The sequence below is a fragment of the Corvus moneduloides genome, chromosome 4 (genome assembly GCF_009650955.1).
Source record: "Corvus moneduloides isolate bCorMon1 chromosome 4, bCorMon1.pri, whole genome shotgun sequence".
In the NCBI taxonomy this organism is placed as follows: Eukaryota; Metazoa; Chordata; class Aves; order Passeriformes; family Corvidae; genus Corvus; species Corvus moneduloides.
Genome location: NC_045479.1, coordinates 71,892,542 through 71,914,099, shown reverse-complemented (window position 1 = coordinate 71,914,099; position 21,558 = coordinate 71,892,542). Strand labels below are relative to the sequence as shown.

The window sequence follows — 21,558 nt, the reverse complement described above, 5'->3', positions numbered from 1 at the left end:
TTATCCTTCTTAAAGCTCCTGTATGTTTCAGCAGGAACTAAACCACTGCAAAACATGCAGATTTGGGGAATCCCTGAAAAAAGAGAGGGGATGCAACCCTAGACTGGTCTAGCATGGGCATGGGCACTTCTGGGCCTGTCCACGTATTTTTAGAGGATAAATGAGTGCTAGGGACAAAGCTGGAGGGATCTTTATGCCCAGAGCTGGTAATTCCAACTCATTCTGTGGCACCAGGGCTCCTGCACCACACCTCCAGCACTGCAGTGTCGCAGAGGGGAGGGGAGGAGGGGGAAGAGGGAGAAAATGGAAAGAGAAACACAGCTCCCCGGGCTGGCATTTTAATATTGAAAGGCTGTGAAATCTAATAAGAGCTACAAGGGAGGGTGATGTATATTTTCCTCGTGCTAGGATGAAATTGGGATTCAATAACTAAATGTGACAAAATATGCAATTTCCCATAGATTTCATGCAGCAGGGCGCTTCCTGTGTAATAACCTTAAACCAGGATTTTTTGCCTTAGCCCAACGAAGATCTCTTGCCTCCATCTTATCTGAGTAGTAGTTCACCCCCATGGAGCACAGGCTGCCACTTTAGCTGTACCTTATCGTTGCCTGTTGGCACATGCCGAACAAAAGTCGATTTTTTCCCCCTTTTCTTCCCCATAAATGATATCTTCCTGCTTCTTCCTGTGAGAAATAAGCCTGAGCTGTGAATCAGGGGACAAGAGTAATTTTTACTTGGCCTCGGTCTCTTTTATGGCGCTGAGGTGTAAAGAGCCTTTGAAATGTGTTTCATTAAGACCCCTTGGAGATGCCTGTTGATTTCAAGGCCATGTTGACCATCACAGAGATGATGGGAAAAGTGCAGCAAAGCTGCTCCCACTACCCTGGGATAAAATCCTGCCCTAGATGTCTTTTTCTAAGTGGGATGACACCTTGGACATGGGCGCATGACCTCAATCCACACGGTCTAACTTTGGAGTTGGATCTAATTCTGAGGTTGTCTTTGCTTTGAATGGGGTGGGGATTGGACCAGGTGACCTTCAGAGCTCAGTTGCCACCTCAATTATTTCATGGCTTTCTGCATAGCTGTGCTTCAAAACCCCTGGTGTGAAGGGTGAGCTGTATGTGTGTGTACATAAAGGGCACAGGGACATAATCACAAGCACTCCAGTGCCTGCATTTTCACCTGTCAGCAGTAATGGCCTGTCCCTGCAACCCTCCCCTTCCCCAATTTTGCAGAATGAGCCTCTCACACGAGCTGTTCACATGTCCTTAACTCCCCCTTCACTGAAAAAACACCTCAAAAGCTCTTGCTTGCCTTCCTGACTGAGCTTTATTCCTCCATGTGCATCCACCAGGACTTGGAACACGTTCGCTCAGATTGCTGCCCATTCCCAATCATCTGAAGCAGCCGAGTTAAAAAGGATTATTAATCAATAAACAATCTGCCTTTAATCAAACACGTTTTACTTTGCAGCCCAGGGGGGTGTGAGCACACGGGCAGGAGGGCTCAGCTGCCCACAGGAACTTCTTGAGCTGCCCAACACTTTAATTGCTTGGCGTGGCCAAAGTGAGAGCACCCTTCCTGCCTCCAGCCCCAGGAGGCTCTGATTGCCAATCCAGGGATACCCAGGGTAGCTACAAACTCCCTCCTCCCCTCTCTGCTCCAGGTACAGCACCAGCGTGGCAGGGAATTAAATCCCCACCACCGCGAGGTTTGAGAAACGCAGTAATAAAATGTTCATTATGACACCCTCCCTCTTTGCTCGCCATCCAAAGGCTCTGTCTTTGTTATTGCAGGCAGCTTGATTTTGTCTTATCACTTTCCAGCTGGGTGTGTGATGATTTTATTGGTGTGCACTGTTACTCTGCCTGCCCTGGGGAGGCCGAGGTTTTGCTGGAGAGGCAGGTGAGCAGCTTTTTTTTGCTCTCCTCCAGCCACGCTCCATTAAAAAAGAAAACCCACAAAAGCAGTGAGCTAATAAAGCAGCTCCAAAGGAAACCCTGCGTAATTAAAACCTCTGGTAACACCAGTCCAGCGTGAGGAGGGTCAGAGTCAGAGCCAGGGTCTCTCTCCCACTAATGTTTGACTCGAATTTCAGCTCAGGGTTTGAGTGTCGAAATTTAATGGCCCATCTGATTCAATGGAACTTGTTGTCATTGCCAGTTAACTGGGGTTGATATCAAGATAACAGCTTATGAGCAGTTTCTGTGTGGTCCTGATCACTGGTATTGATTTCAATAAGGTGTGGGCTGGATCCTTGACACTCTAATTCTGAAATCAATGGAGCTGGGACGATTCACTCCGCCTCAGCGCCGCGGAAATCAGGAACATGCCTTTAACAATAAGCCAGCCATTTAAATTATTTGTGCAGTCCTTCAGGCAAAGCAGAGATCTGCAGATAATGCCATGATGATTTTTTGCCTTTTCTTTTATACCCCTGTTATACCTTTTTACAACTTCGGTATTCTTTGTGCTTTTTTGCCTACATGCTTGGACTTGTTTGTTCGGCCAGGAGACCAAACATCTTAGAAGCTTCGTAGGTAGGGATCAGTGTGCCCCAGACCCCAAGGTCCTCTCCAGAACACATTCTGTAAACTAAGATAGAGCCATCCAGGGGAAGGCTCCTTGGGGGGGGGGGGGGGGGGGGGGGGCGGGGCTCATTCAAGCCTCTAATTGGGGAATTTTTGATAGATATGCTAATTAGTAAGACCTATAATGTTATACCAGATCTTTCGGGGGTGGGCATTGTGGTGTGCATTGAGGTGCATTTGACCTGGACATAGTGCACCTAAGGATCCTTAAAATAAATACCAAGGTAAAATCCCTTTTTTCCTTCTAACCGTGTTTGACTCTTGATTTTAAGACCAGATGTAGAGAATATGTGAGGCAGGGGAAAATATTCAGGTGTCTTGAGCAGAGGGATGGAAGGAAGAGGATTTACGGATTCTTACTCAAAGCACTCTCCAATGTGTTTATGGCAGAGCAGTGAGTGAGAGAGTCAAGTAAACCCTTCCTGGGGGATGTGAGCACTCAGACAGAGCAGAATTCCCATTCATTTGGGATGGGAACGTAGGGTCAAACACAGAGTGGCTCTGAGTTGTGAGTCCTGCCTGATTATTCACAGCAAATTGGACCTAACATTGATCACAGCATCCCAGTCCCAGCCTAAACTTCCCCCAGAGTGCAGGAAATAAAGCAAAGATGTAAAGGAGAGGGAAGAGCAGGTAAGGAAGGATCTGGAGATGCACCTGCATTCCTGTTGGAGAACTCTGGAATGGTGCAAACTGCAGCTGTGAGGGAAATACACAAACTCCTCATCGAAGGGGAGCCCTGGGTGAACGGCACCAACCAAGGGTTCTCTCCAGAAAGTCCAGAAATGCCCTTTTCCCTTTAATCTGATTGACCAGAAAGCGTGGTGCCTCCCAAGGTGAGTCTGCTCCGTGGATAAGATGGAAGTAAACCTTGTTGTGGGGTGATGCCTGGCTTAGGGCTGGCACTTGTTACCAGAGGACACCCATCCAGAACTCCCCAGAAAAGGACCCTTAAGGAGAGTTGCAGCACAATAAAGAGAAAAACCTCCTGCACTGAAACCTGAGAGATGTTTCTTTTCTGACACCCCAGCAGACAGTGATGGTTGCACACTGAGGAAAAAAATCCACACTCTTGTACCCTCTAAAGAGGTGAATATTAGCTTAAAGGTGACTCTTTAATGCTTCCCTGCCCCCCCCCGTCCCCCCCCCCCCCCATTTTTAAGTTGATGAAGACTGATATACTGGTTGCTGCAAGTCTTTGATGCACCAAAGAAATTCAAGTTCCAGCAAGCTCAATGGGCTCAGCTGAGGTTCCCAAACTCATTCCTCCTTGCATTTAAGCTCTGGACTTTTCTTGCAAGCAGGGAAGCCACACACAGATCCTGCAGGCATCTTCAGTCCTTGACCCTCCTTAATTCCTTCTGGGCTTACAGAGACCAGATGTGAACCATCCCACTGCACATTTCCTCGAAGGGAATGTTGTAAATGTTACCAGTTACAGGTACCCTGCCACATCTCTCATTATCATAAGAATTATGTTACTCTTTCTCAACATCAAGATCTTCATTAGATTTATCTGGGAGCTGAATTTTAAAACAAAGGACACCAGAGTTTCACAGGCTCAGCTGGTCCTGAATCACAAAGATTCCTCAGAGTTTGGTCCATCACTCCCAGCTCTGGACGCGGATTTCCTCACATGGAGATCTTACGGCCATGCCTGTGGCAGTGCTGTAGCCTAATAAATAAAGCTGGATTTCCCTGATTTTTGCTTTTTGTCCCTCCTTCTCTCAAGAGAACTTGAAATAGCTCAGATGATGTGGCCCACGTTGGTGTTGAGGCCAGTATTGATTTATGCAGGTGAGAGATAATAATTATTTCTTAAGGTAATGGCAATAGTCCAGTAGCTGTGAGCATGTGGGAAGGACAGACAGCCATGCTCCATATTTATTTGCTCTCAGTAGCTTCCAGGTCAGCTCAGCTCAGTTTGAAATGCAAAAGAAGGGGCTGCTTTTCCCTCAGTCTCCACACTGGGAATGGCACCTGGCATGTGAATAATCCACCTGTCCATCACTCAGCGTCCACCAAGGGAAGAGGTTCTGCAGGAGGGATTTCAGCTGCAGTTTGGAGGATAATGTGGAGGTTTTGCTTCTCTCCTGCTTTCCCAGCTGCATAGAGTTCTTGGGAATGCAAGTGAAGATGAGGACTTGAAACGATGCCTTAGGTTTTAACCTTTATATTTTTCAAATTCTGTGCTGCTTGGTGTGTGACTCTGAAGTTTCTTGTAGCCTGTTGATTTCTGCTGTCATGCTGGGCAGACATAACAAAGCCTCTGCAGCCCTGCTCTCCAAGGACACCCAGACCGTCCTAGGCAAAAATATAAACCAAAGAGCCGCTAAGGGAGGGGCAAGCTGAGGGGAAAACTGAAGCTTTAATTGGAGAATTAACCCTGCAATGCAAATGAACCAGACCTATAAAAGAGTGAAGAACTCATGACCTGGGGTCCATCTTGGGGTCCATTTTTGAGAAAAGCTTCGGGCTCCCCAGGGTGTACCTTTGAAGGCCTTTTGAATAAATACCTCTTTTATTCCCTTACTCCTGTCCAGTCTCTGTTTTCTAGGAGGCCTCTTAAGGCATCAGCTCGATGAAGGAAGAATAAATTCCCAGTCCCCCGAGCATGCCCAAATCACTGGACCATCCTTCCCCTGAGTCTGCGCTGCAGAAATGTTCACTGAGCTCTCTACCTGTGATGTCCAGCTGGACACAAGCATGGCTCTGCAATTTCCCTCTTCCCCTCAGAGATTGGATGTGACTCCTTTATAAACTCCCACTTTGTCTGTCTGTGCTTGTTCTTGCCCTGATAAATGTTCTCCTCTGCTGAGGAGCCTGCAGTGCTTAACCCACTCCATCACCATTCCCCTTGAAGGTTTACACTCTGTTTACACTCTGTTTACAAACAGAATTTCCCCCGTCACTGCCGAAGTGGTGCCTTTTTCCCAAAGCATCAGGCAAGGTGATGCTTGGGGAGAGCTGGAGTGACACAGTTGTCCACCTTGCCTGGCTCTGTCTGTTCCCCATGGATGTGGGAAGCGACACATTTCCAGCAGATAATTACATGTTGTCATCTCACTGTGCACTGTGCAGTGCTCTGCAAGAAACCCTGAAATCCCTTGAAACGCATTTGAGAGAGCCAAGCTGAGGTGAGAGCAGTGAAGGCAGATTATTCCTCTTAACCTGGGAATAGCACTCCAAGCACCACTTTGGGTGATCCGTAGAGTTTTCTTCAAGGTCTCTCACAAGATGCAATTTAGGAAAGCAGAGCAAGGAGCAAAACCTCTCTGAATTTAAAGTTACAGAACCATTTAGGTTGGAAAAGACTTCTGAGATCATCGAGTCCAACCTGTGATCACCACCTTGACAACCAGATCATGGCACTGAGTGCCAAATCCAGTCCTTTCTTGAACACAAAATGATCCAACATAATGAATCTGATCCAACAGTTGCAGCCTAAGCCCCATATTTCACAGGACATGATGCAAATCCAGATGTTGACCTTGATTCTGAAGAAGTCCAGGCCATGCCCGAGCTGCAGCTTGGCTCCAGATGTTTGTCCTCACATCCAAAGCTGTGTTCTGATCTCCACAGCCCCCTCCAGGTTTCCCAGTGAGAGGAAACAGTGTGGAGGTGAATGGTTGCTCTCAGAGGAGGAGCAGGAGATGAGGAGCAAGAAAGGTGAAGCATTTTTGATGAGATTTGCCATTTTCACACAGACCCCTCTGAATTCCAAACAGCTCCTCTGGGTGACAGTGTCCATATCTGTCGTCATTTGCTGTTTGGGAACATTCCCACAAAAGGATGCAACTTTCAAGGAATGCTCATTTTCCCAGCAAATATCCACATACGCATAAAAAGAAGGGCGGCAGTGTGAAAAGCAAATTAGAATTCCCTGTTTCTCCCTTGCTTCCCAGATTTCTTCTTCCCTCTCTGAACTTTCAGCCACCCACTTGGTACCAAAAGCACTTTTCCACCACCAGCCCTGGGTGGAACAGCAAGAAAGAATTTGGAAACAACCCCCTGGTTTGAAGCTGTTTCTCCAAACTAGCTGGAGAGGAGTTATGAACAACAATAAGCATTCACCAAAAATCAGAATCCCTTCAGGGACAGACAAAAAGAGCTCCATTCATCCCTCTGCCATGAATAATTCAGCCCTCCTGAACTTTGGAAACAGGGTATTTAGTGTGCTTTGCAGAGGAGGAAGAGGACGGAGATCAGAGGGGCTGAGGAGTTTGGAGATGCCTCTAGGAGGGTTTAGGAAGCCAAGTTAAAGACAACTGGGAGAAGTTTGGAAGGGCAGGAAATCTTAAACGGGATCTGAATGTTCTCAGTTGGCCCAATCCAGGGTGGACAGGTGTGATAAAGCAAAAATCCCCACCTCCACTAACCTGAGCTGGCTCACACACGGAGAATTGGAGGGAAAAGGTTTTAGAGCCGGAATTACTGCACTGCAATCATCCCAATAAAGATTGTGCTGGGGAAGACAAGGGGAATTTTCTGGCTTTTAAGCTGAGGGGAAAGCACAGCTCTGCAGAGGACACCTAAGACAGGCTTTTGAAGGCAGAACACAGAACGTTTTCCGCAGCTCTGCTGCTCACATCTTTAAGCACAGGATTTCAGCAGTCCCTGCCTTCATTAAACAGGGAGCATTATTTCCAGTGGTGACAGCTTCAGATTCCCTAATTTTCTCCTGGATGTGGAATTCCCTTGCCTGCCCGAGCTCGATGCTGTTTCACAACGCCGCGCTCATCGCCTCAACTCTCCTGGGCTTTGACAGATGGAATTAGGATACAGCAGCACTGCAGCAAGACTGCAGATAGTTTCAAACAATTGACTTCAGCACCAAAATGCTTGTAATTCCCATTTTAAATGGACTGGCTTCCCTGGGGAGAGTGCCTGGCTCTTCTAGGTGTTGCAATGAGCTGATAGAGGGAGAGACACATTCCAACAGCCCAGTGCTAATAAAGAAAATTAGGAGCAACTTGCCCTTTCTGTTGGAGGAAAGCCACAATGGGGGAGAAAATGCCATGAGTTTTCTCCACCTGCAAATTTCACTGAGCTGCACCCAAGCTGTTGGCTGTTTCCAGAGGTAAAAGTATCCTTGTATGAGTTTTTGAAAAAAAACAGCACTGTCAGAGATTTCCTTGCTGAAAGCCAGGTGGGTATAGCAGAAATAATAACCCTAATAGAAAAATAAAAGTAGCAATTGTAGCAGCAATAATAACACAATAACTCGGCCTCAAACTACAGCCCTTGCTCAGGGAACTGCTCCAGATTGCAGGGGGAAAGGACAAGAGGTTTTTTTTAAGGTGGATTTGGTTTTGATCAGACTCCCTGTGGCTGCTTGAATGTTTACCCTGGAACAAGGAAGGGGCCAGGGCAGTGGTGGGAGCATCTGGGAAGGGGGTGAGAACTGTCCCTGTAAGTACCTACTGTAGTAATGCTTTGTCTAAAAAGATAAAGATACATAAATTGGATATTAGAAAGAAATTCTTCCCTGTGAGGGTGGGGAGGCCCTGGCATAGGTTGATCAGAGAAGCTGGGGCTGCCCCTGGATCCCTGGAAGTGTCCAAGGCCAGGTTGGATGGGGCTTGGAGCAACCTGGGATAGTGGAAGGTGTCCCTGCCCATGGCAGGGGTTGGAATGAGATGATCTTTGAGGTCCCTTCCAACCCAAACCATTCCATGATTTCCTGTTTCCATGGTAAATATAATAAGAAAACAAGGACAAAAATGAAAATCCCCCAAAGATTTCCCTCAAAAAAACCACAACACAAAGCACAAGAACTATTTAAGGGACTCGTGAATCAGAATTTCAAGAATTTTTTTATTTTTGTGACTTTCTGATTCTGTCATAAGTTTCACACACAGTTAAGGGGGGGGATGAAGATCTCCACTGGTGGTTGTGGGGAGCTTCCAGATGCCTGTAGGACCATGGTGGGATATGAACAGGAGCTGTTTCCTTATCCTTAGGTCAGTGTCCTTGTAGGAAGTTGCTGCCTCCTGTGACATGGCCATGGCATCACCAGGGCTTCTGCAGTCCTGTGACAGGAAAAGAAACAAGATAATAATAACAATAACAATAATAATAATAATAACAACAATGACAACAATAGCAATAGCAATAACAATAAACAACCAAAATGTTGGGGAGGGAAATTAAGTAGCTGTAGCAGCAATTTAAAGAACAGAAGAACTGCAAAGGTTAAAAGAGAATTTAAGGCAGTAGGTCCTCCACGCTGGCCAATTTTAAAGATTCATTCTGCTTCTTGTTGATGAGATTTGTGTGTTTCAAGGCTGAATTCTAGAAGAAAAAATGCTTTCCAAATTGACCCGAGGCAATATTTCACACCTTTGGAATTAAAGACCTGTGCAGTGTCAAGCCCTGCATCCACAAACAGCTGACAGGGCTGAGGATCTTTCAGAGTGAACTGCAAGGCTTGAGTCTTTCTTTCCCTGAAATGGAACTGGGAATGTGGAATCTCTGGAATCTCCATCCCTGGAGATGATCAGAAGATGTCTGGTCATGGTTCTGTGCAGCTGGCTCTGGGTGGCCACGTATGAACAGGGAGGTTGGACCAGCTGACTTCCAGAGGCCCCTTCCAACCTCAGCCAGCCTGTGATTTGGTACAGCTGGTTGAAAGCTATTTTAAATTCTGCAGGAATTCAAAATATTTTATGTAGGGATGAATTCAGACTCTTCAAGTTTTGTTCCTGAAATGCAGGTGAGAGAAAAGCTCTCCTTCCCCCCACCAGTGTTCTCCTGGCGTTTGCAAAGCCGAATGTTATGTCCCTGCTGTGCCAGTTACAGAGCAAAGAAATTTTTCCATCCTAGAAAGAATGTCCTGGGGATTGGTCTCCAGCTAGAACTCTTCATTTCTGCAGGAATTACCAAAGGGTTCTGCTGGTTCATGCCCTGAATCTCCATCATCACAGCTGAGTGGGTTTGTGAGACTGCTGGCTCTCCTGGAGCAGAAATTCCCTGTTGGCACAACTGTGGATCCTTCCCTGCAAGAAAAAGCTGAGATAAAATGAGGTTTTTTAAAGCAAAATAATCTCCCTGACCCATCCTTTTGCAGCTCTTGAGCTCTGTGGTGACTGGGACAGAGAAGAAAGAGGTGTCCCAGAGCTTTAAGCCTGGATGGGAATGGGATTGCAAGACTCTGGGAAAGTCAGGATTTCCCTGGGCAATAAACTGAGCAAAAGATGCCGAAAAAAGGCTTAGAGAAAAGCACCACTGCCTCAGGAGTTTGGGGCAGGCATCCTGGTGATTCCTGCTGCATCCTGAGGATGACATCCTGGTGATGCCACCCTTCCCTGCTCCCTCTGCTTGCTCCCACGCCTCCAAACCCACAGCTGGCTCTGTTGGCTGCTCTCAGTGCTGGTATCGGAGCACAGACACGATTTTGTAACTCAAATCCACACCTGGCCAGCCCTCCCCAGGACACCAGATGATGGAGGATGCTGCAAATAACTTGGGGACATTGAAACTGTGGAGTAAACCTCAGACATGAGACCCCTCTTGACTTCTCCTGGAGGCTGTGAAGGGCTGAGTTGCTGCAGCAGCACAAAACAGGGTAAGGCTCAAGAATCCAGAGCAGAAGCTGTGCAAGGATACCAAAGTTATTGAGGCCATGAGACTAGTGAGAGCAATAAATCACAGCACACTACGGGCATGATTTTGTTATCTCCATGACGTAAAAGCCCTCCTTCTCCTCCTCCCAGCCCTCTCCTGTCCACATGACTTGTGGCAGAAGCAACCCACTGCTTTTTTGGGAATGAAGTCATCGGGGACAGCATCAATTCAGCTCTCGAAGCAGATGGAGAGGGGAATCTTGTATCTAGAGCATGTGGGAATACTTCAGGTTTGCTTCTGCAGGCACAAGGTGCTGCAACGTGCCCTTTCCTCCCTCTCCTGGCATTCAGCTCATGCAACCAAATCAGTTCGTGCCAAATAAACCATTGGGTCTGATTCTGTTATCTCTTCTTCCTGCCAGGACTGCTCCCTCAAGGGGCTGGAATGGATGTGAGCAACGCCTGCAAGGGCGGGTGCTCCCAAAAAACAGCTTCTGTCCTGCAAACTGCTTCCTACAGCGCTTTGAAGAGTCATTCCTTGCTCCAAAGTCCTTCCAATCTTCCCATCCTTTCCAGAGAGCTTTAGATCAGCGCTGAAAATAAATAATCCCCAAGGAAGAAGTTTGTGGAGCGAAGGCAAGTCATCCTGGTGGGAGGATTGGCAGAGCAGATGCTGCAGACGGGACCACGGGCGAGCTGGTGAGGGAAAGGGCAAACATGGGAATTGCATTTCCTGGAGCAGAATGAGATTTGGGCAATAAAACTAAATATTCTTGAAATGTGAGGCACGCTTTCATTTTTTTCTGCAGTCTGTGCTGAAAGTGCCGTATGTTTGGGAATGTTCTTGAGAGGAAAGAGGCCGTTTTCAACAGGGTAGGAGGGTTTCAACAAAATTTGAATGAGAGCAAAGAAAGAACAGGACCCCCAGCAGACTGCTTCCCACTTATTACACATTTGCAGCAGGAAGAGGTGAAAATATAAACATGTTTCCCAGGAAAAAATCATTCATTAAAAAAAAAAATCATTGTTGCATCCGTGAGCTCTCCAAAATCAAACTGATAAAACTTCCACAGACTCAGAAGTCTCCAAAATGCATCTCTTACCCCATAAAGTACGGTCAGGTTGTTTGACAGGGCCCCCCTCTTCACTGCTTCCCCAGAGAACAACTGGTGACAGCTGTGGTTGACATTATTTAAACATTTCAGTATTACATTTCTGCTTTCATTTTTCATCACCTTTCGGCTGAAATTCTCCAGGCCCGGCCAGTTCAAAGCAAATAGCTAGAGGAAATGAGAATGAAAAAAAATAATTTTAAAAATCCCAGCCTACTAATTTTTTTTAGAATGGTGTGATTCCAAAATTAAATAAAAGCCTACATAACCTCTTCCAAATCAATGATTATGGTTTAAACAAACAGATTGGGAGACTGAGAGGGAGACAAAATTAGATGGAGAATTACATTTTTCCAAGGAAAATGGGACTGACCTGGACAATGCTTTTGGTGTTAAAATCATCCCACAAGGACACAACAGCTGTGCCCATTTCCAAAAAGTGATGAGGGCTAAAAATAAAGATATAATAAGGAGTAATAAAGATACAACTTCTGTCCCAATGAAGCATGGCCAAATGATTACTCAGAAATGAGAAAGTCAAAGAGAGAAAGTCTCCCACATGGCTTTTTCCTTCATTTATTGTGGGAGCCTGCCTCATTCTGGAGTTGTATTTATAGGCATCAGCTATGGGTGCAGCTTATGGAAGCAGGATCTTGTTAGAGATGAGTCAGGAAAGATGTCAGCAAACCTTACCTTCCTTTCCTGAGCATCCTTGATGCTCAGCCACCTCCTTATTTACCACCTTGTGCTCACAGCTTGTGAGTTCAGCCCTGGAAGTTCAACTTCCACCTCCAGCCCAGCCTCTTTTCACTCAGATTCTGCTCATGGCCAGCTCCACCCTCCTGACTCTGCTCTTCATTGTGGAATTACATCCTCTAAAAAAGGCTCAGTGCCTTGAAGGAGAAAACTGTGCTCTGTAGATTGCTCAAAATGACATTGAAAGTCGAGGTATTCAGCCTGTGTTTCCATGCTGTTAAATGAGTTTAGAAATTACACAGCTCTTCCCTGAAACCCACCTGAAATTCCCATCTCTCCTGGCCATTAACCACTCCCGTTTTCTTGGCACAGCAAATGGCCACAGAGAGAAATGTGGAATGAAATCTGTCTCTGCTGGAGGAGTCAGGGCACAGGATGGCAGAATGGGCTGCTTTTAACTGGGGCAGAGGTAATTTTCTTTCCAAGGTGATTTGGGCACATCCTAATTTTTGAGGTGCCACTCACAAAGCTCAGGGAGGTGTGCACATCATTGTAATTTTGGTATGGAATCACAGAATGGTTTGGGTTGGAAGGGACCTTAAAGATCATCTCATTCCAACCCCCTGCCATGGGCAGGGACACCTTCCACTATCCCAGGTTGCTCCAAGCCCTGTCCAGCCTGGCCTTGGACACTTCCAGGGATCCAGGGGCATCCTTTAAGTTCTCTCCTCTAGGAAGCAGATCAGCAGAGTTAAAAGAGATTTGTGGGGATTAACCTCTCCAGCTGCCACAACCACCATTCCCTGCTTCTGCTTCTTCCAAGAAGAGCCACAGCTCTGCAGGGAAATACATTCCAGCTCCTCCCAGCCCCAGCTGTCGGCACAGATGGGACAAGGCCATGAAAGATGCTAAATCTGCCATGTGAGAGCTCCATGCTCGAGGCTGTGTTGGCTCCCAGTCCCCTCAGACCTTCACCAGCAGATCCTTCCCTGTCTGCCAGCGTGGAGCATCAGCATCCCAGGAGATTCCAGGAGGTGAAGTGGCTTTGCCAAGGCAGTCTGACAAACCAGTGGCAGCTTTGGGAATGAATTCTGGTTTCACCTCTTGGCTTTCGAGGCAGAACAGCCCATGGAAAATGTGGTGTCCCCTCCTCCCACCGACACATTCGCCTCCCAAAATAGAGGCACTTAGACTCTCACAGGCAAAACTGGCTCAAAAACGCGATGATTTAGCTCTCAGATGAGCCAGCAGAACACGCAAAAACAGGAAAGCAAAGAGAGCCCAGCTGTTTCAACCTTCTTTTGTGGGGAGAAATAAATTCATACAACAAATGGGGTGAGGAGAAGGTATTGAGGCATGGACTGGGCTGTCAGAAGGAATGCATTTCCCTCACAAATCCCAGGGTGAGGGTTTCAAAGTTGCTTCAGGGCAAGAGCTCTGGTGAAATGGCCTTTTTTTTTTTTTTTTTTTCACAGCTACCAAAGCATTTTTGCTGTGCCCATAATTTAGTTCCCCAAATTAAGAAAAAGGGAAGCGTGGAAGTGCCCTGGGGGAGCGTGTGGTTTGTGTCTGTGCTCAGTATTGGTCCAGACAAACCCCAAGGAGCCCAGCTAACCTTGGAGCTACCTCAGCAGGAGCATGGATCTGTCAGCTGGACATGTCACACACTCGTCCCCTGCACATGGCACTTGATGGATGAGATGATTTGAAGTTTTTGACAACAGCTTTTTGTGGTGGGGGAAAAAAAATGAGTTTTTTCAGCAAGTTGCAGATAAATGAGCAGAGTTTGCTTGAGTGCAGGGAATGCAGAAAGCAACAGAGTCAGGGATTCGTGAGGGGAATGGAAAATGCAAGGGACTGGTTTTAAAATTAAGGTGTAGAGACAGAGCAAATCTGGTCTTCAAATCCTTTAGTGTTTGTCAGGAGGAATGGGATGGGAGAGGAGAGGAGAGGAGAGGAGAGGAGAGGAGAGGAGAGGAGAGGAGAGGAGAGGAGAGGAGAGGAGAGGAGAGGAGAGGAGAGGAGAGGAGAGGAGAGGAGAGGAGAGGAGAGGAGAGGAGAGGAGAGGAGAGGAGAGGAGAGGAGAGGAGAGGAGAGGAGAGGAGAGGAGAGGAGAGGAGAGGAGAGGAGAGGAGAGGAGAGGAGAGGAGAGGAGAGGAGAGGAGAGGAGAGGAGAGGAGAGGAGAGGAGGAGGAGAGCTCATTTCATCCTTCCAGTACTTTAAGATGGCCTGTAAAACAGAGGTAGAGTGACTTTTTCCTCAGTGATAGGAGAAGGGGAAATGGTTTTAAGCTAAAAGAGGAGAGATTCAGATTAGACATTAGGAAGAAACTCTTCCCTGGGAGGGTGGTGAGGCCCTGGCCAGGTTGGACAGGCCTTGGAGCAGCCTGGGATGGTGGAATATGTCCCTGCCCACGGCAGGGGGTGGGATGAGATGACTTTTGAGGTCCCTCCCAACCCAAACCATTCCACGATTCCATGATTCCATGACTGCAGCACTGCCCACGTTGACAGCTGTAAGAGAGTCCCACAGTAGGATTTGTTCCCTGAGCAGGAACCCCCTGCTCTCCTCATCACCTGTCCCATGGGATGCTGAGGGTGACATGCAGCAGGGCCTGGTGAAATAAATCTGGTTTTAAATGAAATGCAAAGGACTGCAGGAGGCTGTGAGGGTCCTGGCCAGCTGATGGTCACTGAGGACAAGTAAATCAGACAGAAAAATCAGCATCTTTATGCAGGGTGGGGTGGAGCCAGGAGTTTCTCGTGGAACCAGTAGGAATTCTCACCATAGGTGTGTCCAAGAGTGACATTTAGGGTGGAAGAAGCCCATCAGTGAAACCTCTAGCACAGAAATTGTTATGCATCACAGGAGGACCATGAGGAAAGGACACAAAGGACAGCTGAAAAAGGAGAAGATAATAGGGTGACTTCATATAAGTATTCCAGGGGTGATGCAAGGAACGTATTAATGTTATCAAAATATTGGCACTGGGTTGAAAATCTGAAAACCAACGTTCAGATGTTTCATGGTCTGTTAAATCACATGATGAAAGGCATTTTGAACAACAACAGAAAAAAAGATTTTATATGAATGAGCATTGTTCTCCATGAAAACAGACCAACACCAAATGGAATTATCACAACAGAGTGGAAAGTAGCAAATAATAATAAAAATAATAAATCCTGCCATTAGATTTTCACAGCCTAATTATTCAGAGGGTTAGTCACTAATGGCCTGAGACACCCCTATCACAGGGAACACAAGTAGTCAGGAGAAATGTGATTGCAGATAAGTGGCCTGAATTACGAATAATGACAAATAAGAAATATATTTTACAGTTCTTTCATACCCCCTATCTGTGACTCCCAAAGAACTTAATGAATCCATGTGACCCTTTTGGTAGCAGAAGATTTTGGTCACCTTAATATGCTGCATTTGTGAATTAATTAGGCAAAATATCCAATGATCCCTCAGTTTCTGGCTATTAAGCACTTTGCCCTCCATAATCTTCATTCCACTGTTCTCTGACCTTGGACTTGAAACTTCTGGAGGGACCTGACAAAACTTCAGGTTCTGGCAGGTTTTCAGAGCAATGGCTGAAGCATTTTCGTGTCATTTATGAGAGTCTGGGAAGTTGTTTAGGATTTTCTGCTTTACTCACAGAAGAAGATAATGGGAAGTTTGTCACCATGCTGCAGGGTCCAGGTTCAGATCCCTACACCTGACTCAAGTCTAGAAAACTATTCTACATTTTCCTTTTTGGAGGCTGGACAACTACAGCCTTTACTGCTTCACATTTTGCAGATGTACTCTTTGCTTGTTGTGGGGAGTCTCAGAAACAGCTGACACCAGATATCACAATGGTGATTGATCTGATACATTCATTTCCTTGATAACCCAGGTGTTTTCCGTGGAAGGGTAAAGAAAAAAAAAAAAAATCTCTGACCTAAAGTAATAAGCTAACAGACTTCGTGTTCTGACTTTAGAGAAAGGGGGGAAAGAGATGAGGAATTCATAAATATATTTATGCTTCCAATCCACTCCAAATGATTAAACTCCCTCAGGTTTGTAAGAAAAAAAGACAGTGCAAAGGAATTCTTGGATTTCCTGGTAAGCAAATCATTCATTAATAAAGAACACTTCATTGTGGATAGAAACACCTTCTGTTTGATTCTTTACAACACAGAAGCCTCATCAACTGCCTGGCATGGAATATTGGAAAGGTCAAGATTAGCATTAATCATATTTTGGAATGCTGATAAAGGGTGTTTTAGCTGCTAGCCAAAAAAACAAAATTAAAAAAAAAAAAGAAACAAGACTTCTTCTTACATATTCCCATCACATTATTCAAAGCAAGAGAAGAACAATTTCCAACTGATTTGGAAACAGCCAACCTGATCCTGTGCTGATTGGCAAGCAGTTATTATTGCTCTTCATTATTTGTACGCGGTAGCCTGAGGATGCGCCGGTGTGATAAACACTGGGTGCACACTCTGGAATGGAAAGTTCCTTCCCTAACTAATCAGAGCAAAGCTGGGAGGAGAGGGAAGGAGTGGAGGGGTGCAGTGACTTGCTCAAGGTTACTCCACAGGCCAGCACCAGATGCGGCAGCACCATCCCAGTCTGTACCAAACACATCCAACAGGCACATCCTTGGATTTCAGGTGGAGGAGCTGAGCTCCCCTCTGGACACACCCCCTCACTTGACATCACACCGTAGTATTTGTAAATTTATGTCTCTGCTGTGCCATCCTGCTTTGTCCCTGACAAAGACACCACGCAGTGCCACAAGAAGGAGCTGCTGGAGCTTTGTCACAACCATCCACACTCAAGATGTTATTGAAGGCAGCACCATTTCAAGACCTGAAATACTTCACCTTCTATACAGAGCTCAAATTCCAGCAGTTCTGTATCATTTATCAGAAAACATGTCTTGCTTGGGACAGGTTCCTGGTCCAGACTGGCTCCCAGTGCTCTGCAGTACTGGAACCTCATGGGGTGGACACAGGTTTTGGGGTCAGAGCAATGCTTACTTGTGATGTTAGGAAAAGCATGAGAGATCTCAAAAGAGGGAGCAGAGCACCAGGAAATCCAGGTGGAGCACAGGAAAAGCTCAGGACTTGGCTGATGGTGGTCCCAGGAGACCCACTGTCCCCACAGCCATTGACAGCACAGCAACTCCCAAATCCAGGGGTGTTGTCACCTGTGCGTGTCATCACTGAATCTCTGCCTTTCCTCATGGCTGCCTTTCGGGATGGCTGTTGTATCCATAACAAAAGCCATTCCTGGGTGATCCAAGCATCCTGCACCGCTCACAACAGTGATAGTTTCAAAGGTTTGCATTAACAATTAATGGAAATCACACATTCACCAGAGCTGCCCTAATTCCTCTGCCCCGGCTCCCAGGTCATGGCTTTTCCTCTTAATCCTTCTGGAGAGGCCCCTCTGCAATAGTGGCAGTATTTGTGCAAAGTCATGGGGAGAATTGGTCATCACCTGCAAAGGAAAACTGGTGCAAAAGGAACTGTTTTCACTGGGAAGTGGTGGTTCTTCCTGCCCCACCTGACTGAAGCTGGGAAATCCTCAGGGAGGGAGAATGAGGCAGTGCTGGCTTCTCCCATGTCTGGGTTCCTGAGCAAAGGGGAGAAACAGAATCTGGGGAGACTTGGAAAGGTGATTTCACTGTAAAGTCCACCCCCCATCAGCATCTCGGCACTTCTCCAGGTACTCTGTCCATGCAGCTGAATTACAGAATTAGACTGAGAGAATTGGGATTGTTCAGCCTGGAGAAGAGAAACAAGTTGACAAGAAGGATGGAGAGAGACTATTTACAAGAGCCTGGAGTGACAGAACAAGGGGGAAAAGCTTCAAAATGAACAAGAGTTGGTTTCGATTGGACATTAGGAATAAAAGTCTTTACTGTGAGGGTGGTGAAGCTCTGGCACAGGGTTCCCAGAGAAGCTGCCCCTGGATCCCTGGAAGTGTCCAAGGCCAGGTTGGATGGGTTTTGGAGCAACCTGGGATAGTGGAAGGTGTCCCTGCCCATGGCAGGGGTGCAACTGGGCGATCCTTAAGAAATGCAAGGTTCAAAAAATTTATCACTTTCTCCTTCTACTTTTAGCCTCAGCAAGCTGTGTGTGTGTGTCTCCTGCCTCTGCTCCCAAAGCCTGGCCACTCCACAGAGCTCCACAGTCAGCTGTCACCTTGTGGCTCTATGGAGACACGGGTCATGTTCCTCCTCTCCCATGATGGAGACAGCCAGGCACTTTGTTTCCCTCTTATTTCAATGCTGACTTACCCGGGGAGCACGATAACCAGATGTTTTAATTCTGGATAAATTACTCCTTCCTGCAAGAATTGCTAAAAGAAAAAAAAAAAAGCCTGGAGGGGGAAAACACAGCACAGCTTGTTCAGTGCTGCTTCAAGGAAAGCTGGAATTCTGGGTAATGGTTTTCAGGGAAGCAGTGCAGGCATGAGGGGGCTGGGGGGGACCCTAAACAACCTCTCTGCTCTGCTGAACAGAAGGAGAATAGGAGAGAGCAGCAACCAAGATGCCAAAGTGACGATAATGTATACGGCTGCTCGGCAAGAGGCGAGCGCTGTGACTCATGTAGTGTCAAGGTAAATACAGAAGTTGCTCTGCGTGTGCATTTGTTGCCTGTGGGGCTCTTTTACAAAGGAAATTAGACAGCTCTGTGGCTGGAATCACGGCGGGGGGGTGCCCAGCGCTGATGTATTGACAGGTCGTTCGGGAGGACGCAGAGGCTGCTCAGCTTTGCTGCCCATTTCCATTTTTCAGAGAGGGGTGTTACCTGGGCTATCCCAGCCGGCTCGGGCCAGGCAGTGGGACCATCCCTGCTCCCGAAAGGGGCTCCGAGTGCCTCTGTTCGCTGCTCCAGGGGTATGTAAATCACTCCCCGCTGAGCCTGACCTGTGCAGGATGCAGGATGTGCTCCTGCTCTCGCGGAGGTCACTGAGCCGTTCAGTTGGGAACCGCAGGAGATGATGCTCTTGCTCCTGAAAGTTTGGGGTTCACTTCCCAGCAAATGGAGAGACGGCAAAGCTTGAAAAATGAAAAATATTCCTCTTACTCAACACTGTGGGAGGCTTCAGCCCTGGGGCAAAGCCCTGCCTTTGGAACGTGACTGGAGTGCCTGAATCAGGAGCGCTGGTGTCCTGTTAACTCTCAATGCTCAATAAAGGCAGGGAGCTGTTCCAGAGATGGTTGAAGCATCTTCTCAGAGCGTTTTGCTCTCTCCAATGCCACCAGAGCATCTCAGGGCAGGGTTTCTGCTCATGCCAGGCTGACAAACTGGCTGTTAGAGCAGCACTGAATATGTTTCATGACCTCCATCCTGGATCCCCGGGAAAGGAGGCTGTTAGGCTGTCCATGCCGGCATCGCTCTTTGGAAAGAATGTAATTTGCTGCAGAGCAGTAATGGGAAACAGATGAGCTATATAACCCAGTAGGCCATTTATGCTTCATTTCTGCAAATGCAGGCTGGAACATACGGTTGTATTTATGTTTGGGGTGTGCAGAAGGGAAAAAAATACCCCTAAAACCTAAACCCCTGTTCTTTATCACTTGATTGGCCTGGACACTCTGAGTATAAACATTACACCGTGGAGACAAGAGGGCAAAATTTCTTAATGTCCTGTAGTGTCTAGACCAAAAGCAATAAAGGCTCATGCTGTCCTGTGCACCTCATTGTAATCACATTATTCAGGGGAGAACCTGTCAGATGGGCTGAAAAATGGAAGTTTCACCTTTTTAAAACTAATTTGATAACTTCATTACCCCATGAGACAGGGAAGTGATTGGAGCCAAGGCATATACTAATGTCTTGTTGAATGCTCTTTGATTTTATTCTTTTTTACAGCCCCTGGAATCAGTCAGGAGTTCTGCATTATCTCATTATAATTGTCCCAGGAGAGGTACTTCGATAATTTTTATTACCAATGGGAATGAAAATGTATGTTTTATTTGGTAATTTCATAATAATGGCTCCAACTCTGTAACAAACTCTCAGTGAGCTGAACCCTGGTCCATCATTATGCACTTGCTCTGGAAACACAGAATAAGGCAGCAAGTGCATTCACACTGGGAACAGGAGCTGGCAAGTCCCTTTCCCATCATTTTAAACAGCAGCAGGGGCAAAAAAAAAAATGTTGAGAGGAATAACCACAACAGTGGCAGTGGCCTATTCACTGCAGTGAAGTCAGGTCCAGCTTCCAAGACCTCTCTCAGCCTTGCCTTCCGTATTTTCCTCTCCCTAGAGGATGGTATCTTAGCTCCAGAAGCGCTGATGTCAGCCCAAATTTTAGCAACTCTTGACAGGTCACTTTCACTTGTTCCCTCTGTGATTTACAATTTTTCTCAGCCCCCAGGTGGTGCCATAGCTCGAAATGGGTTTGAAGGCACCTTCCAGCCTCCTTGCTGGCCTCAGGAGCAACCTCAGGTGGACCTTCATGAACCATGGAACCTCCATGAACCCTCAAGAACATTCATGCTACATCCCTGGAAGTGTCCAAGGCCAGGTTGGACGGGGCTTGGAACAACCTGGGGTAGTGGAAGGTGTCTCTTGGAACTGGAATTGGAACGAGATGATCTCCAAAGTCCCTCCCAACCCAAACCATTCTGTGATTCCACAATCTCCAGCTTGGTGCTTGGATCAAACTCCAGTAAGTACAACCTCCTGAGTATTGCTGGATCAGCACGAAGAAGATGAAGAGAAGGTAAAGATTTGTGAACTCCACAGCATTGTCCTGTGGCATTTTGGGGCTGACCAGAAGCAAAGGTCATCCACATGGCCTGTAGCAAAGCCCAGGTACTCCCAGGAACTGCAAAAAGCAACTCACAGAGGAGAAGTCAAATCAAGGGCTTCTAAAGACAAAGATTACAGCAATTCTCAAACCCCTTAATCCACCTGCTGGAGACATGCAGAACATATTGGAGAGGCATCGCTCCGTGCTGCTGCATGCTTGCACTGTGCCCCAGGCATCTGCTGTTAGCCATTTCTGGAGGCAGGAAGCTTTGTCTGACCCTCCACAGCCCATCTTATGCTTGTATCACTCATGGAACAGCACAGTTTTCAATCTGATAGCTCAGTGTCTGTCTGCTCCTTCTGCAGTGCCAGGCTGCTGCAAGCTTGGAGACCCTGCTCGAAGCCTGGGAGCCACGGACTCAAAATCTCCCTGCCTCCAGTCACTGCCTTTATTATCATTCCGTGTGTTCCTCATGACAGAAATTCCATGGTATGGTTGCCCCCAAAGCAATTTGTATGCTACGACTCAAAAAGAGCCCCAGGCAAGAGCTGGCCTGATTTAAGAGAGTGAAAAAAATTAAATATCCGAGTCTATCGAGAGCAGTTGTCTTCTAGATCCAGAGATCGCTTCCCCCAGATTTTCTTTATTCACACTCTGCTGAAGGTTACAACCTCTCTGGGAAGAATCAATTCTCTCATTGCTTGGCTTGTTGCAGACAAAAATACATTTTTAGTAAAGATATACTGATTAAGTCCATTCAATTTCCCTGATGCAGGTTAGGATAACCTCACCGGAGAGCTGTCAGCTGATAAACAGAGAAA

At 46.8% G+C, this 21,558-nt stretch overlaps 1 long non-coding RNA gene across 1 annotated transcript in view; it reads right to left on the bottom strand.

The window, feature by feature from the left end:
• Positions 1-8,416: 8,416 nt before the first annotated feature.
• LOC116443565 overlaps positions 8,417-21,558 on the bottom strand; it is a 32,575-nt gene continuing 19,433 nt past the window's right edge. The window contains exons 3-4 of the long non-coding RNA XR_004239983.1: positions 11,266-11,442; positions 8,417-8,629 (exon numbers count right to left, since the gene is read on the bottom strand). This is a non-coding gene — a long non-coding RNA (uncharacterized LOC116443565). The remainder of the gene's footprint in view (positions 8,630-11,265; positions 11,443-21,558) is intronic.